Source organism: Peromyscus maniculatus, chromosome 3 (assembly GCF_049852395.1).
Source record: "Peromyscus maniculatus bairdii isolate BWxNUB_F1_BW_parent chromosome 3, HU_Pman_BW_mat_3.1, whole genome shotgun sequence".
Lineage (NCBI taxonomy): Eukaryota > Metazoa > Chordata > Mammalia > Rodentia > Cricetidae > Peromyscus > Peromyscus maniculatus.
In genome coordinates, this window is record NC_134854.1 from 161,130,770 (window position 1) to 161,149,370 (window position 18,601).

The window sequence follows — 18,601 nt, forward strand, 5'->3', positions numbered from 1 at the left end:
GTGCATGTGTAAGTCAAAGCCAACTTCAGCTGTTGGTCTTCAGTTGATATTTATCTTGTTGTGTGACATTGGCCTGAAGCTCACCAAGTCGCCTAGTCTGGCTGGCCACTGAGCCCCAGGCACGACCCCATCTCTTCCTTTCCCAGGGCCTTCCATTTTTTATGTAGGTTCTGGGGACCAAACTCAGGACCTCATGTCTGTGTGGTGAGCACTTTCCTGACTGAACTATCTCTCCATCAGGATAAAACACAGGAAGGCATTTGTGTCCTGCTCCAGAAGCAGGTGGTAAGACCTCCATGGGAGAGGCTTTCTTGTAACTGATGGGGGAGTATCCTTGTTGCTGTCCACTGGGACACACAGCCCTGTCTGTGCTGCCTGGACTTGAGACTTTCCGTTCCCCTTCCCCTTTCCTTTTCATGGGTCTCCATTCTTCTCCAAAGCTTATGTGAAAATGCTCAGATTTCACTGACTCTTTGGGCCTTCAGTTTCTAACAACTTGTCAAAGTTTTACCAAGCCCTCCTGCATGCAGTATTCTTTGTGGTTTTTCAAGGCAGGGTTCCTCTGTGTAACCGCCCTGGCTGTCCTAACTCTGTAGACCAGGCTGGCCTCGCACTCAGAAATGCGCCTGCCTCTGCCTCTGGAATTAAAGCTATGACCCCTGGCACATTCGGTATTCTTGTTACTCTGTCTTTTGATGCAGGATTGCGGGTATGTAGAGGACAGGCAGGCACTGTCTTCCTCGCCCCTGCAGGATTTGTGGCGGACACTCCTTGCAGCTTGCTGCCATGATCAGACATCTGACAAAGAAGTTTAAGGAGGGTTGGGCTTATTCTGTTTCACTGTTTGAGGGTTCTGTCGATCCTGGGGGCGAGGGCGGGGCCGGGGGCGGGGCCGGGGCGGGGCCACAGGAGAGTGAGGCAGTTGGTCACATTGTACCAACAGTCAGAAAATGGAGATGAATGCTGGCCTCCCTTCCTTTTAACTTTTTGTTCACCCACGACACCAGTCTATGGAGGGTGCAGCTCACATGCAGGGTGGGTGTTCACAAGCTCCTCTGTTAAATCTCCCTGGAAACCCTCCTGAACACACCAGAGGCATGTGTCCTAGGAGATTTCAAATGCAGTCAAGCTGTCAAAAAAAACCATCACACCCCCTACGAGGAAAGAGAGATTAGCAAGATAAAAGACTAAGGATAGATAATGTATCTACTGATTGTTTTTGTGATGTAGGAGACTTCAGATCCCCAGATCCAGGGAAAAGTGCACGTTTTTGTGCTTAGCTTTGAGGAGGTATGGACAATTGTTTGGAAATATCACTGGATCAGGGTGATGACCTCAGGGTAAACAGTTGGCAAGCTTGTTTGCTGAGATTCCTCTTCATTTCAGTTTAAAAAGCCTTTCCACTGGAGGTGGGGGTGGGTGGGTTGGCCTCAAAATGAGGGCGGTGGGAGAAGAAACTTGTGCTTTGCTCAAGTGTGCCAGGGTATCATACTTTGTGGTTAGTCTTTCATATACCACATCAGGTAGAAAGAAAAGGAATTTTGTTTTCTTCCTATGATAGTATTTCTTTGAAATGCACATGATTTTGTAGTTGAAAAGTGCCCGTCAGAAACACAGACAGTAACCTCAAAAACATGCACAGGAAACTTCTCTGAAGTTGCAACTTGAAACATAATTACCATGTAAATGCCATTTGGGGTGACTGCTTTTAACTTTGCAAGCTTTCTTTGTAACACAATGATTAATTTCTTTTGTTACCTTATTATGGTCAACAGCTCTGACCTAGATTGTTTTGAATTTTGTGGTTAATGAGAAGTTTTTTTCTTTCACTTTATATAGTTGAAGTTTACAGGATGACTTGAAAAACGGCATATATTACCCAGTTTTAGTAAATGTAATTCTGGGGAAAGCTATATCTGCAGTTCCATAGTTCCACCCGGGTTTTCAGTTAGTCTAGTTTAAGTTATGGCCTCCTCTATCTCCTCTCCCTCCCTCCTCCTCTTCTTCATCATCCCCTTTCCTTTTCTTCCTTCCTCCCTCCCTCCCTTCCTCCCTCCCTTCTCCCCTACCCCCCCTCCCTCCCTCCCTTCCCCCCTCCCTCCCTCCCTCCCCCTCCTTTCTCCTCCTCTTAATCATCCTCTTCCCTTCTCCTCTTCTCTTTGACAGAGGCCATGCTCTCTCACCCAGGCTGGTCTCAAATTTTGGGGCTCAAGCAATCCTCCTGCTGTAGGCTCTGGAGCAGTGGTGACTACAGGTGCATATCTGTACCAGGTAAGCCACTGACTTGGCTTAAATCGCTTCTTTAATTCAACCACAACATAAACTTCTTAAAAATAACAATCTAAGCTAGGCATGGTGACACATGGCTATAGTCCTAATATTGGGGAGGTGGAGGCTGGGAGATCATGAGAGTTTGGACTACATAAAAAGTTATAGGACAGCTTGAGCTACAGAGTGAGACTCTGTCTCAAAACAAAAACCAAAAAGGAACAAAGGCAAACCCGAAGCATGAAAACGCCCCAAATGCATGTTGGTAGCATCACATGCGATGACAGTGTATTTTCCTCCCTGCAGGGTTGTGTAGTATAGATACCCCACTCAGATTCCTTGGTCAGTAGAAAAGTATACTTCCTGAGGAAGGATATTAAACCATCTTAATGAGAGGCAGGAAGGCTCCCTTTGGCATGTGATTACTCCTGCCCATCAGGAGTACTTTTGAATACTTGCAGGGCATGGAGGGGTCTACTGTAACCACGGGAGGGGATCTTTCTAGGGAAGAGCTGTGGATGTTTCTGTTGATCAAGGGCCCCTTGGTACCTGGACAGGACTAAGTGGTCTCAAGGACTGAGGCTTATTACGTTAGGAGCTCAGCTGTCAGGGCTCTGTACAGAGAAAGAGGGGAGTTCCCAGGCACCTCCTGCCCTGGCCAATCACTTATGCCACAGAGTGGGTCCCTAAAAGGACTCCCAAGAGGGGGCTCTGTGGACCAAGGCACGTGAGACTGCTGGGGGACAGGTGTTCGCTCTGCGGTGAAGGAATCCTCACCTTTGGACCCTCATCATCACATGGGCATTAGGATATTTACTGTGCTGACATTGAGAAGGTTATAGGTTAAGGTCTGGAGAAATGGCTCGGTAGTTAAGGACACCTACTGCTCTTGCAGAGGAGCCAAGTTTGGTTTCCAGAACCCAAATTGTCCAGCTCACAGCCACCTGTAATTCCAGCTCTAGGGGGTCCACTGCCCTCTTCTGGACCCTGCTAGTACTTACCCTGTCCCTCACCATATATAATTAAAAAGAAAATATATCTTTTAAAAAGGGAGACAATGTGTAAGTTTGGGTAACTTTTGGCCTACTATCAATAGTTGTTTGGTTTTCTCTTTTAATGAAATGTTTTTTTTGACATATAATGTCCACTGTGATGCAAATACAGGGAAATGCTACCATACTGTTATGACTGTCCAATAGTAAGCTTGACATATGACTTTTAGGAGTTCCCTTAAAGCAAATGAAGTCCTGAAATCACCTTGCAATCCCTAGGGCTCCGTCATGGAGGTCCACAGAGATCGGAGCATTCTGGGAGCACTGACATTTTCCTGCTGTTTAAAGCTCATGGTTTTCTTCAGACTTTTAAAGTGTGAGTGACACACTTTGGCACCCCAAGGATGCAACTCGTGGGCATGCTCGGCATTCAAACTCTGACCAACCAGGTATTGAAAACTGTAATGAGAAGAAGCCCGATGTTACTGGCTATTTCCCACCTTACCGAGTTCCTGTCATAGTCGCCTGAGGAATGTTTGATGACTTAATTTAATTTATTTGCTTTCTGGGAGATAAACAGGAAAAAAATTTCCCACCAAAATAAGAAGAACTTCAAACTAAACAGATGCAGGGGATTCGAAGGCAGAGTGAGAAATCTGAAATAACTGTATTGAGATATTGATTGGATGTTATGGAGGGGACTGAATGCTCTGATAAACTCACTTGTAATTATAACTAATTAGAAAAAATAGGTTTAAAAAAAGGGATTTCACAACCAGGGCTGACTAGAATACTGGCAGAAATCAGGAGACCCGATCTGTGCCTTTAAAATTCATGTGACCTGGGGCAGGGGGTGGATGAACAAATGAAGTATCTGCTGTGTACATGGGAGGACTTGAGTTCATATCCTCAGAACCCACAGAAAGTGGGGCGTGGTGACATGCACGCCCATCCCAGCGCTCCGACAGTGGAATGGAGGCAGAGACAGAGAATCCTGGAGGGACTTGGGACCGGTTAGCTTGGAGCACCCAGTGGGAGACCCTGTCTTAAACAAGGTGAAAGGTGAGGGACTGATATTGAGGTTGCCCTCTGACCACTGTGTACATACAGTAGCACAGGAATACCTGTGCTCACACACATGAACACACACACAAAATAAGAACGTCATATAACCCATTTTACCTGCAGTTCATCAGTTCTGAACATGCCCACGGAGATTTCAACTCTGAAGAGATTCCTTATTTCTGTGACCGTGGACATTGCTGTAGTTTGGATTTCCAGTGTCCCTCAGAGATCCATGTGGTGAAGGCTTGTTGCATTGTGTGGCACACCTTCAGAAGTGAGACCTGACGGAGGGCTCTAGGTCTTTGGGAATGTGGTTTTGAAGGAGATAAGGGAGCCTTAGTCCCCACCCCCCTTTCTTTACCCTGCCATATGGTGAGTGGTTTTGCTTTGCCATACAATCCTGCCATGGTGTATTGCCTTTGGCAAAGGAATAGATAGGGCTAACCAGCCATGGGCCAGACCTTCTGAAGGAACGAACCTTGATAAAGCTTTTCTCTCTAGAAGCTATTTCTCAGTGTTTGCGGGGGTGACAGGATGCTCACTAACACAGGCAGGTCTCAAGGTCGTCCTGACACCATAGAGGATGCTCACCTACCAGACAGGTTTGTACTTGGGAGGAGAAGAGGAAATACGGATGAAATGCATGGACCATGCCTGTGATCCCAGTACTGCAGGGGTGGAGGCACGAACATTAGAAGTTCAAGGCCATCTTCAGCTATATAACAAGTTTGAGGCCAGCCTGGGCACATGAGACCTTGTCTAAAAAAGAAAAAGAAAAAGGCTGCGCAAAGGCTCTGTGGGTAAAGGTGCTTGCTGCCTGACGTGAGTTCGATGCCCAGAACACTCACAATGGCGGAAAGACAGAACCAACTGCACAAAGTTGTCCTCTGACCCCCGCTTGGCACACGTGCCCCTCCCCCTCTCACTCACAGAGAGGCAGTAACAATGTATTAAATTTTAATTGATAAGAAAACAAACAGTCCGGGAGTCCTTCCTTGACAAGCCCGTCTGAATCAGTCACTACCATCAGCGGCTCAGTTCCCATCAGCCACTAAGTGGTTTCCTTTTTAACCATGTAGCTCTTGCAGGAGAACACAAGATCCAGGAGGGCGGGATGAGTGACCTGCTTATGGCTCTGCTGGAGGTGCACGATGCTGCTTTTATACACAGTGGGGAGTCTGTTAGCGTGCTTTAAGTGAACTAATAAACAAGTGCTGTTATTCAGAATCTTGCAGCTTAGCAGTGAATTGATGGCGCTAGTAGTCCGGGTGTGTGGAATCTTTGACATAGACACTGGGACTGTGTAGACCCCACAGGCTCCGGTGTCTCCATTTGCCACGCCTTCCCTCGTCATGGCACTTTCCTCCATTCCTAATCTCTCCAACTCCTTAGAGATCGTTGAAAGAATGGCCAACTCCTGGAGGAAAAGGCGGTATTAGAGGTCGTGCTGCCACCTACAGGACAGAAGGGGTAGCACACCCGCCTCCTCTGCTAAAGGCCAGAGAGATTGGAAAGTGCAGCGGAGGGGCTGTGGGAGAACTGGAGGGCTCGGGAACGCTCTCCCTAGGGGTCTCGGGAAATGCAGGACGGCGGATGGTTAGCGCAGTCTGCAAAAGAGGCGGAGGCAGGAAACCGCGTCTCATCTGTGTCTCTCTCTCTGTTGTTTTTAGTGATGCAGGTGCAACTATGTGTATGTGTGTGTGAGTGTATGTGTGTATATGTACATGTGTATGTAAGTGTATATGTGTGTATGTTCGTGTGAATGTGTAAGGTATATATGTGCATGTGTATGTATAGGTAAGTGTATATTTGTGTGTACGTGTGTATATTTATGTGTATGTACATATTTGTGTGTATATGTGTGCACGTATATGGATATGTGTGAATATGTGTATATTTGTGTATATGCTTATGTGTGTATAAGCAAGAGATTTGCATGTTTTTCTTTTTTTCTGCTCAGAGAAATTATAAACGTACATTAACAATGGTTGTATTTAGGTGATGAAATGCACTTTTCTCCTCTTTGTTCAATTTCTCTCAAGTATCTTCCAAGAATCTTATTATTTAATTGATTTAAGAAATTTAATTTTAAGTAAGATAAGGGGTCAGGTTCCTCCAGAAGAACTATGCCTGTTGAAGATCAAATTAAAAGGGATTGTTGATCAGATTATGTTGAAGGGCTAACAGAATATTTTGAGGATCTTTTTTGTTGTTTGTTTTTTGTTTTTTCCTCTTTGGAAAGGACTGTTTCTTGGGCTCAACTTGATAAATATTGATGCAAGGCTTAAATTTGGAGAAATGATTCAATATGACTAGAATTGTCTTCTAGGATGAATAGGAAAAATTCCAGAAAATAGTCCAAGAGTTTGGGAGCTTCTGATTTCTCTCCATAGAAGTTGGTTTGCTCAGTGTGTGAGAAGGACCCCAGGGGCTATGGTTTGCCTTGAGGTGACAAAGGGGAAGATGGATGTGAGTGTGGCCATCTCCCCTCTGCCCCCCAAGTGTGGCTGTCCATCAGGGACAGGAGAACAGTGGCATCTGCATTGGAAACTACTCCTTTAGACAAATCACATGACCTGAAAAACAAATAATTCTGATTTTCAAATTTTGAGACAGGATCTTGTGGTGTAGCCCAGGCTGGTCCCAAACTCCCTACCCTCCTTCGTCAGCCTCTTGAGCACTGAGAACTCAGGGCTCTTTCATGAAGTGTGACCCTTTGTGCTGTTATTGTGCCCATTGTCACGGCCTTCCTGCATCCACTTTACCTATCCCTGTCTCTGATTCCCATGGAACCTAGGTAAGAGTTTGCCAATTTTATCTTTTTCAAACAACTGCTCATTTTACCAATCTGCTGGATTGCATTTTAGCAGATTTCTTTCTACTTGGATCTTTATTATTTCTTTCCTTCTAATTTGAATTTTTTTAATAATGCACCCCACACACATTTGGTGTGTGTGGTATGTGTGTGTGTGTGTGTGTGTGTGCACATCTGTGTGTGTGCAGGCGGGTGTGTTTGCCCATGCAGGCACATATGGAGACCAGAGATTGATGTTGAGATGTCTGTCCCAGCTGTTTTTCCATCTTATTGTTATTATTTTTTAGTATGTGTTCCTTTTTAAAAATATTTAAAAATTTCTTACGTTGTGTGAGTGTTTTGAATTTCTCATGTGTGTGAGTAAGTGCACTCTAGTGTGACTAGTGCCTGTGGAGAACAGAAGAGGATGCCAGATGCCCTCACGTGGGTGATCGTGAGCTCTCATGTGTGCAGGGTCCTCTGCAAGAGCAGCAAGCACTCTTAGCCTTACCTGTCTTTCTAGCCCCATGGCATTTTGACGAGACACAGTCTGAATGCTGTGTGGACTAGACTGGCCAGTGAGCCCTCAGATCTGCCTCTTGGCCCCACAGAGCCGGACTTTGGACGTGCACTTCAATGCCTGGCTTACATGGACGCCTGGGCTCCCAGCTCCGGCCCTCAGGCTTGTGAAGCAAGTGCTCTACCCACTGAGCCATGCCTCCACCCCGTTTTTCTAGTTTCTTGGGATTCAGTGATAACTCCTATAATTGGGCGTTACCTGTCCCAACCACCCGGTCCCAAATAAACACACAGAGGCTTATATGAATTGTATGAATTACTAACTTACATTTTAAGTTAACCCACATTCCTTATTTACACTCTGCCATTGGTGGTACCTTTATTAGCATGGCATGTTCATCTCCTGCTCCCTCTGCCTCTGGCTGGAGACTCCTGACTCCACCCTTCTCCTTCCCATCATTCTCGGTTTGGCTCTCCCACTTAACTTCCTGCCGAGTCAGGTTTTTATTAGCCAATGAGAGTGGCAAATCTTTGCAGTGTACAAGAGGATTACTCCACAGCAAAGTTCTTTTAGACGTTTCTGCAAGTTTCTCTTTATTTTCCCCACTCCCCACACCCTGTATTTGTTCAAAAGCTTTTTGTTGAGCTCAGGGAATCCTGGTTTGGTTTCTTCTGATATCAAGGCCTTTTGCTGCATCTAAAATTTTACTTCATGGTTTTTCAGCTCAGGAATTTCTGCTTGATTTGAAGACCTCATTCCTAGCTTCCAGCCAAGCTTCTCTGTTAGAACCCCGGGTCCTTCCTCCTCTAAAAACTCAAGGCGTGTCCTCAGAACAGCTGTTTCGAATTCTTCTCTGGAGTGCTGCTCTCCAGGCCATTCCTGGTGCTCTGCCTTTAGCTGAGTCTTGTTTCCCCGACAGTTCTTGATGCTCCGTGTGACGTCACCTGCATATGGAAAGATTAGTTTTTTTTTCATGATTCATAATCTAACTTTGCTTTCCCAGAAGTGATTTTCTTTTCTCTTTCTTTCTTTCCTTCTTTCTTTCTTTTTTTTTTTTAATTTTATTTATTTTATTTTACAATACCATTCAGTTCTACATATCAGCCACGGGTTCCCCTATTCTCCCTCCTCCCACCCCCTCCCCTTACCCTCAGCCCACCCCCCATTCCCATCTCTTCCAGGGCAAAGCCTCCCCCCGAGGACTGCGATCAACCTGGTAGACTCAGTCCAGGCAGGTCCAGTCCCTTCCTCCCAGCCTGAGCCAAGTGTCCCTGCATAAGCTCCAGGTTTCAAACAGCCAACTCATGCAATGAGCACAGGACTTGGTCACACTGCCTCCCAAACTGATCAAGCCAATCAACTGTCTCACCTGTTAAAAGGCCTGATCCAGCTGGGGGCCCCTCAGCCTTTGGTTCAGAGTTCATGTGTTTCCATTCATTTGGCTATTTTTTTTTTCAATAATTGAGTAAAACCGAAATTTATTATAAGCCACAGTCGTCCTAGGGACCTCCATGCTATATATATAGCCTCCGTGGTTCTATGGGCTGTGGTCTGATTGTTCTTTATTTTATATCTAGAATCCACTTATGAATGAATACATACCATGACTGTCTTCCCAGAAGTGATTTTCTCTGAGCTCATAGTCATGAGTATTGCATTTTAAGGTTAGTTTGTTGTGTGTGTGTTTGCACATGTGCACCTATGTGGGCATGCATGTGCATTGGCATACATGCATTGGAGGTTAGAGGACACCTTACAGGTCAACTCTCTCCATACACCCTGTGGATCCTGGGCATCGAACTTAGGTTGTCAGGCTTAGCAGCAAGCACCTTTATCCGCTAAGCCACCCCACCAGCTCACCTGTACCCACGTCTGCGTTTTAGGAAGCCCTAAGCCCAGGTTTGCCGAACGCTCTTGGTTTGTTGTCACTGTCTTAGCACTAGAGGGCGCTCCAACCACAGATTTGTCCTAAATCTGCAGTTGCTAAGCCCGAGTTGGGGAAGCATTAAGTCTTTCCCTAACTGCAAGGCAGGCCCAACCGCCTCGCCCTCAGTCGTGTGTGTGTCGGGTCAGGAACTGTGGGGTTCGGCCAGGCTTTAATCACCATGGAGCAACGAGGCGCAGGCTCCTCTCCCACACGTTGTCATATCTTCACATTGGGACCCTGCTCATCTCACCATGATGGTGTTTATAACTCAATCCCTGCACCCAGTAGGAGGCATCTTCCACCAGAGCGCTTGGTGTGGTAGGTGGGGCATCTCAACCAGCTCTTTCCTGCCTAACTTTGTCAATTTTTTCATCTTTCAGGCGCCAGGCACGCTAGTTTCTCACCTGGCTTCCTTAGCTCTTGAGAAGGTAGTTTGGAGTCCAATATAAATGCCTGTTCAAATTGATGTGTCCGTGGAGAGACAATGGCTAGAAGAGCCTCTTTAGATATTATTGTTTTCCCCCTGGAAATCATAGTTTTTAGCCCTGGAATTTTAGCCTAAAATTTTAACCCTTTTGTACCTCTGTCATTCACTGTGGTTGTGTTTGTGTGAACTAGAGCCAACACGCACTGAACTGTCGCTGTGTCGCTACAAAGGTGGTTCACACAGCACCCACAATTAGTTAACTTTAAGTAAAAGAACTACCCTTAATAAGTGGGTGGTGCCTCATCTAATCAGGGGACACTGCAAGACAAAAATCGAAGGAGGTTTCTTGAACAAATTCTTCCTCAAGACCAGCCTGTTGGGGTTTGATAGTTAACCCGAGACACACTGATATTTATAATTTATTTGAGTGTATGGCCCCAATGAATTGACTACCTCTAGCTTACAGGAGGCTTGGGGCTTCTCTGATGGAGCCCCAGGATAGAGCTTTTATGGGGCGAACATGGAAGAATGGCAAGGAAATCAGTCCACTGGAAAATCCTTGGAGGCTAGCTGGTGGTTTCTGATCGGCCTGGAACATGGTGCTCGCTGAGCTGTGCATAGGAAACGTCAGTACCGGAGCGGCTCCAATCTAACGACTTCCCAGCTTGGTTATCTGAACTGACGCTGGCTTGCCGGGCCCCACGGCCCCACGACTTAATTCTGTAAAGTCTATCTCTGACCTCGTCTGATCTCGACAGATGTGTCACTCCAAGTGAACTTGACTGCAGCCCGCCTGGTGGGCATCTTGCTTTCATTGACTCCGCCATGAGGAAACAATTAAACTTAAGAAACCCTACAAGCGCATTGCTCGGTCTGCTCCAGCCTGTTTCCACTTAGGGTGCTCATTCCTGTTTACCATATGCTGTTCTTTCTGCCTTCGGCCCAGCCATCTTTGATGTTTCCTCTTTCTACTTTGTGATTCTCTAAATGCTACCAAAGATGGGACCATGAAAACGTTAAATTCACCAAAATGTTTGGGTGCTAAAATAACGATGAAGTATCATTTCTCCTTGTGTGTGAGATAGATTTCTGGGTTGTGCAGAAGTTATTTAAGTTATTGTTTGGTGGGGGCATTATGAAGCCATAAAAGAAAAACTGATAACCAGCATTCTTCCAGGACTTTCTATCTCACCTGCTCTATGGTTGCACATTACATTGGTGCTTTCTTTTTATTTTATTTTTTAAATATCATCATCGTCATCATCATTATTACTATTATTATTTGTGGTGCTGGAACCCAAACTCAGGGCCTCACACAGGCAATGTGTGCTGCATAGTTTTATGTCAACTTGACACAAGCTGAAGCCATATGAGAGGCGTGAACCTCAATAAAGGAAATGCCTCCATAAGACTGGGCTGTAGGCATGCCTCTAGGGCGTTTTCTTAATTAGTGATCGATGGGTGAGGGTCCAGCCCATCGTGAGTGGGGCCATCTCTGGGCTGGTGGTCCTGAGTTCTATCTATAAGAAAGCAGGCTGGGCAAGCTATGGGGAGCAAGCCAGTGAGCAGCACCCCTCCATGGCCTTTGCATCAGCTTCTGCCTCCAGGTTCCTGTTCTGTTTGAGTTCCTGTCCTGACTTCCTTTGATGATGAACAGTGCTGTGGATGTGTAAGCTGAATAAACCCTTTCCTAGTTGCTTGTGGTCATGGTGTTTCACCACAGCAATAGCCACCTAAACTAAGACACAATGCGATGTTCTAACAATGAACTAAGTCCTCAGTTGCTGGGAACATCTGCCACTCCTTTCCTCTCGTAGGCCTGTGGGACTTTTTTATTTATTTTCAGTACTGAGACTTGAACCTAGGCAGGCCTCTGCCACCGAGCTGCGTCACAAGCCTGCCTTGTATTTTGAAACAGGATTTTGCCCGGGTTGACTTGAGCTCTCTCTGCAGCTCAAGCAGGGCTGGAATGTGTAATCCTCCTGCTTCAGCCTTCCAAGTAGTTGGAATTACAGGCCTGGCCCACCAGGATGTCAAATTAGTGGCTTTAGGGGGAAAACCTCTACCTTCAAACAGATTCTTCCCACAAATTGCTGTCTCCCCACAATCTGGTGTTTTGTAACCTTGCTGTCTGTGAAGCGTTTCAAGAGCCACAGTAAGGTGTTTGGGGCTGACTCCCCTGCAGATTCTGCTTGTGATCTCACACCGCCTTATCATGGCTTCCGTCTTGGTGCCTCTATTGTGCCCTCTACTTAACATCCTATTGCAAGTCAAATATACAATACACACACTTCTCTATGTTTACTTCCACGTGAACGGCTCCATGGGCAGACGTCATGGTCCCTGGAAAACCAATAGCTGCTAATACTTATTTCATATTTGGGGTTTTGTGTTTGGAGTCAAGTGCCCACTAAGAAGACCGGGTTGTCGGCAGACTTAACATATAGCCAGGTTGAACTTGTGATGAGCCTCCTGCCCCAGCCTTTGAATGCTGGGATTACAGCTGTGCACAGCTATGCGTGGTCCAAATAGGTTTTTTTTTTTTTAAATAGGTTTGGTGTAAGAACAACAGAGAAAATTCCCTTTCCAAACAATTTATTAGAGAAAGTTTCACAACAGCCTCATTTCTCCTTCTGAAACATATAAGGGATATGCAGGAGACACCTGGGAAGAGGTTGAGAAGAAATGAAGCTACAAATATCAAGTGTTAAGGTTAAACACAAAGAATTTCCCCAAATAGATGAGTTTCAAGCTATGAAATAATCAGCCCAGAAAGACAGCTCAGCACTTAAAAACACTTGCTATGCAAACCTGAAGGCCTGAGCTCATCTCCTGGATCCCACAGTGAAGAGGAGAGAATCCACTCCTAAAAGTCACTCTGACCCACACTTGGGTGCTATGTCATGTGTGTGTCTCTGTCCACACCATACATACTACAGTAAAAAATAAAGACTAGTGAATGACCGGAAGACTCTTTCCTGAAGTTGGCCTCGTCTGAACTTGGCTAGGTCATGAGCCTGCTTTATTTCCTGTAGTGTCCCCGACCCCTGCAAGCAGATGGCAACTGGTCACATACTTGGGCCCTTATTCAATTGGGAGATCTCTGCTAATAAAGTTTCACTGTAAGGTGGGTGTCGTAGTGCACACCTGTAGTCCCAGTTACTAAGGAAGCTGAGGCAGGGGGACCAGTATTTTAGGACATAGCAAGAGCCCATCTCAAAAAGCCAAACAACACTCCTCCCAACCAACTCAAAACCTAAACAAAAAACAAACCCCAAACCAGAAACCATTTGGTACAGCTCGTCTTTAGGAGGAAACATGGAATTATCTACCCATTTTGACCCATGTAGATTAAGGCAGTCTTTTGATCTAGGTTCAGTCTGGTTGTCTGTGTGTAAATACATGTATACACATGTTTACACACATACACACAGACACATACACACACATACATTTTTCCTTGAAAAGTCAAGGGAATGGGGTCTCCTCTGGATCCCCTGCTCACATTCTGGTGTCTAGCCTTTAGAACCGGAAGATAAGTATACTTTGTTACAGCAGCAGTGAGAAGCGAATACGCCTTGCAGATGGAGATGGGAGTTGCTCTGGACCAGTAAAGGGAGAGCCTGCCTCCCATACGGTGTAACAACACTGTGCTTTTCTGGCAGTCATGTTCGATCTCTAGTGATTAGTTAATTTTTAGTTCTCCAAGCTCAGGGTTTTCTGCAGGAACACAGTTCCTTTGGATGCACACCATCTAGCCCTCTGCATCTCCTTGTAGAATTTGAGTCTTAGAAACTGGGTCAAATATGGATATTCCAACTACTGCTGTTGTGAGGAAAAATAACATGTTCTTTGTGATTTGTGAATCTCATGTCTTTGTTAATGGAGTTTCTCTGTCTGCCCCTGTCTCACAGCTACCTTCAAATAAACACACAGAGGCTTATGTTAATTATAAATGCTTGGCCAATGGCTCAGGCTTACTACTAACTAACTCTTACATTTAAATTAACCCATTTCTATTAATCTGTGCATTGCTACATGGTGTGGTGATATTTGTGTTCCCCAATATATTGTGCACCCTAATAAACTTATCTGGGGCTAGAAAACAGAACTAAATAGACATAGAGGCCAGAAAATGGTGGCACACACACCTTTAATCCTAACATTTCAGAGGCAGAGATCCATCTGTATCTCTGTGAGTTCAAGGCCACACTGGAAACAGGCAGACATGGTGACTCACACCTTTAATTCCAGGAAGTGAAGGCAGGAAGCAGAAAGGTATATAAGGCATGAGGACCAGGAACTAGAGGCTTTTAAGCTTTTAGCAGCAGTTCAGCTGAGATCCATTTGGATGAGGACTCAGAGGCTTCCAGTTTGAGAAAACAGGATGGGCTGAGAAGTTGGCAAGGTGTGGATTGTTCTACTTCTCTGACCTTTCAGAATTCACCCCAATACTTGGCCCTAGGTTTCTTTTTATTAATAAGACCTTTTAAGATTTGTGTTACAACATGGCTTACCAGTTCTCTGACATCTTGCTCTTTGGGTGGCTGGCTGGCGTCTGTCCTTCTTCATCTCAGCTCCCTGTTTGATTGTACTGCTTAATCTTATCTCATTTAGCCATTGGTCAAACAGCTTTATTAACAACCAATGAGAGCAACACATATTCACAGTGTACAGAAGGACCATCCCACAGCATGTCTTCTCTCAGTATCCATAGAACTCAGCAGGCTAGCCATGGCAGACTAACAAAGTTTGACATTAAGCCCACCATACTGTCTTTATTGTCAATGCTCTCCTGAAAAATTTCTTCAAGAGTCTGTTATACCCAGGCGAAGTCACTAAGCCACTGTTGACTTCTGAGGTACTGGTTGTTCTCTTTCATTACTAGGGATCAAGGGTCATAATGCCTGTCTCTACCAGCAGAGATAGGTTTGCAACAGGTCTGGTGATAATAAACAAAATTATTATTCGTTTACCCTGAACACTTAAACTTTTTTCTTGAGATTTGAGTGTTTTGTCTGAACGTGTGTTTACACATCACATGTATGCAGTGCCCACAAAGGCCAGAAGTGGGCATCATATCCCCTGGGACTGGAATTACAGATGGTTGTGAGCTGACTTGTGGGTGCTGGGAATTGAACCTGGGTCCTCTGGAAGAGCAGCCAGTGCTCTTAATCTCTGAGCCATCTCTCCAGCCCCTACCCTACACAACTTTAAAAGCATCTCCTTTACTTGTGTGGCAGCTATTATGATGTTTTCCATCTTTTTCTCATCTATAGAAGGCCCTTCCTGCATGCCTTCTTCATCTGTCTGGCTTTCTCTGTGATGTGCTGGAGGCAGAGAAAGTTCTTGGGAATCGGCTTCTTATTTTATTCCCGTAAGCGTTCACACTCCGAGTTTTCTTTGTACGATAGATTTCCCTCTTGACTATCCCATGAGCCCTGTTGGTGCCCATAAATGCTTTGCTGTTTGCAGCCTAAACTCTCTGGCTACAGTCTCATCAGCGCTTCAGAAACCATCTTTGCAGGGCTTAACCTTTTCCCACTCATGACCCCGTCTCACCAGAGGAAGTTTTACACAGCTCTGGGTATATAGGTGTGTTAGTTACTTTTTCACTGTTGGGAGAATGTTGCTGAAGTTTTCCTGGTCCTGCCTGGCCCAAGGTCAGGACAAATCTCTCGCACTCACGTCCCCCAAGTAAACACACAGAGACTTATATTACTTAAACTGTTTGGCCTAATGGCTCAGGCTTCTTGCTATCTAGTTCTTCTATCTTAAGTTAACCCATTTCTATTAATCTATATCTTGCCATGTGGCTCGTGGCTTACCGGTACTTTACATGCTGCTCCTCATAGCGGTGGCTGGCAGTGTCTCCCTGTCTCAGCCTTCCACTTCCCAGACTTCTCCTCTCTTTGTCCCGCCTGTACTTCCTGCCTGGCTACTGGCCAATCAGTGTATTATTTATCAATCAATCATCCACAGCAGGAGAAAATACCCGACAAAAGAGAAACTTAGGGAGGGAGGGAGAGAGAAAGGGAGGGAGGGAGGGAGGAAGGGAAGGAGGGAGGGAGGGAGGGAGGAAGGGAAGGAGGGAAGGAGGGAGGAAGGGAGGGAGGGAGGGAGGGAAGGAGGGAGGGAGGAAGGGAAGGAGGGAGGGAAGGAGGGAGGAAGGGAAGGAGGGAGGAAGGGAGGGAGGGAGGGAGGGAGGAAGGGAAGGAGAAGGCAGGCAGGTAGGCAGAAGGATTATTTTGGCCCATGGTTTGAAGGTAGTCATCATGTGCAGGGAGACAGGGAAGGCATGGTGATGGGCACTCTCTGCAGTCAAGCAGCAGAGAGACGATGCCCGTAACCATTTACCTTTCTCCTTTGTGTTTAGCTGGGGATCCTAACTCCTGGGAGAACGCTCCACACTTTCAGTTACATCTCTTTGGAAACATTCTCGTAAACAAGCTGAGCGGCTATTTCCATGACGTTCTAAACCCAATGAGGCTGATAATGAAGGCTGAGCATCACAAGAGAGATATGAAACAGGAATACAAACCAAACATTTACTGATAATAAATCATGAAGACATTTATTTTATTATTTATTTATATTTATATTTTGAGATAAGTTTGTACCCATGGAGGGCCTCAAACTTCTGGAGATTTGCCTGTCTGCCTCCCAAGTGCTGGGATTGAAGGTTTGTGGCTTAGACATTTAATTTTATTTAAAAAAAATATTTGTTATACATATAATCTTACCATTTACTAAAGATGAAATCAAATTTGCATACTAATGAGATGGATGTATTGTTTAATTTTATATAAAGAATTAAATTTCAACATTTTTCAGAATAGATCAATATTTTGATTTTATAATCATCAGTTCTGAGAATATTGCTGTACATAAATATGTAGTACGAAATGGCAGAAATATGTTTGGGGCCATTTCAGAAATTGTTGGAAATTCTATCTTATTTCCAAGCCAAAATTCATTTCACAGTTTTTAAAAATTTATTTATTTATGAAACTCAGCAACTCAAATAGCAGTTTTGAAAATCAAACCCTCTAACTCAATCCAATCAAAGGCACACTAACTTGGTTTTTTGTAATTAAGCCATGGTGGTTTTTTTTTTTTTTTTTTTTTTTTGGTTTTTCAAGACAGGGTTTCTTTGTGTAGCTTTGCGCCTTTCCTGGGACTCACTTGGTAGTCCAGGCTGGCCTCGAACTCACAGAGATCCGCCTGGCTCTGCCTCCCGAGTGCTGGGATTAAAGGCGTGCACCACCACCGCCCGGCTAAGCCATGGTGTTTTTATAAGACAACTTGGAAGTGTGGTAAAGATGCTGCAGTTCATAACATGCTTGACTCGGAGCTGAGGCGTTTCAAGAAGTGTTTGTTGCTGTTGTGTGGGCCGACAGCATGCACCATGCAGCGTGCACAGGTTGTGTGTTCAGAAGCAAGTGAAGTCATACAACGCAACATAGGCAGTTGTTACCCCCAAATTAGATTCATTATATGTTTTGTTTTGATTTCACTTTCAGTTACCAGATTTTCTTGCCTCTCACATTCAGCTGCCTGACCCCAGGGGCTGCAGCCCACAGCTGAAGCTTCTGTCAAGATGATTTCAGTGTGAGAGTCAAGGTGTCCAATGACCAGGAGAGTCATCACTTTGTTGAAGAGTCCTCTGACCTAACTACCTAGTATCTTGGGGACAATGTTGGTCATTGCCATGATCCCCAACTCCCCAGCCCAAGGATCAGCCTCAGTTAGTGTTAAGTGCTGTTTCTCTCCAATCTCTGAATATACATTCATGTCATGGGAACTTCTGTATTCATAGGCCAAGTGTGGCCAGAGACACCGACCTGTGAACTTCAATTGTGTTCACATCTGAGTGAAAAAACTCATTACCTTAAGAGGCATTTGTTGGACACCTACTATGTGCTGGAACTTCTTGTGTTCCGGATCAAACCTGGCTGAAGCCATGGGAGGACACCTGGAGAGAGCTCCAGATCTTTGGCCTGAAACAGCCAGACTCCAGGCCCTGGATCGTGAGGGAGCGAGGGGATCACAGGAAAGGCCTTGTGTCGTTTGGGTGTGGGTTTTCTTTTATTGGCGATAGTGTTTTTTTGTTTTTTGTTTTTTTCCACTTAGATACTTTACTGAATGGGCAATAGTTTCCAATTGTATGCTTTTTTCTCTTTGAAATAAATAATAGAATACAACACTTACTGGGGTGCTTCTAGAAGTCACCAATGAACTATACAGACATTGACTTGTTTGCGCAGCAGTGAATTACTTGAATTTCCCATGGCCCTTCTGGGTTCTGTATCTGAGAAGTCTGAGAGGCGAACAAACCCATTAACTCCTCTAGGAACTTGGAAGGACCTGGAGATTAATAGCTTGGTTGATAGATACTTTGTAGAGATGAATTTTTATTATTTTAAGAATTCTCTTTTCTTTCTCTCTCACTCTCTCTGTCTCTCTCTCCGTCTCCATGTCTGTCTGTCTTTATATGTCTGTGTGTGCATGCACATGTCTGCAGAGGCCCCAGGTATTGGATTCCCCTGAAGCTGGAATCAGAAGCAGTTGTGAGCTGCCCTCTGTGGGTGCTGAGAGTCAAGCTCTG

At 45.1% G+C, this 18,601-nt stretch overlaps 2 long non-coding RNA genes across 2 annotated transcripts in view; both read left to right on the forward strand.

Moving 5' to 3' along the window:
* The window catches only part of LOC143272561 (uncharacterized), a 58,183-nt gene extending 39,794 nt beyond the window's left edge, over positions 1–18,389 (forward strand). The window contains exons 2-3 of the long non-coding RNA XR_013050214.1: positions 16,370–16,675; positions 17,547–18,389. This is a non-coding gene — a long non-coding RNA (uncharacterized LOC143272561). The remainder of the gene's footprint in view (positions 1–16,369; positions 16,676–17,546) is intronic.
* Positions 1,525–5,105, forward strand: LOC143272562 (uncharacterized). The gene is made up of 3 exons (XR_013050215.1): positions 1,525–1,682; positions 2,167–2,271; positions 3,540–5,105. It is a non-coding gene; the product is annotated as an uncharacterized LOC143272562 (long non-coding RNA).
* Positions 18,390–18,601: the final 212 nt, after the last annotated feature.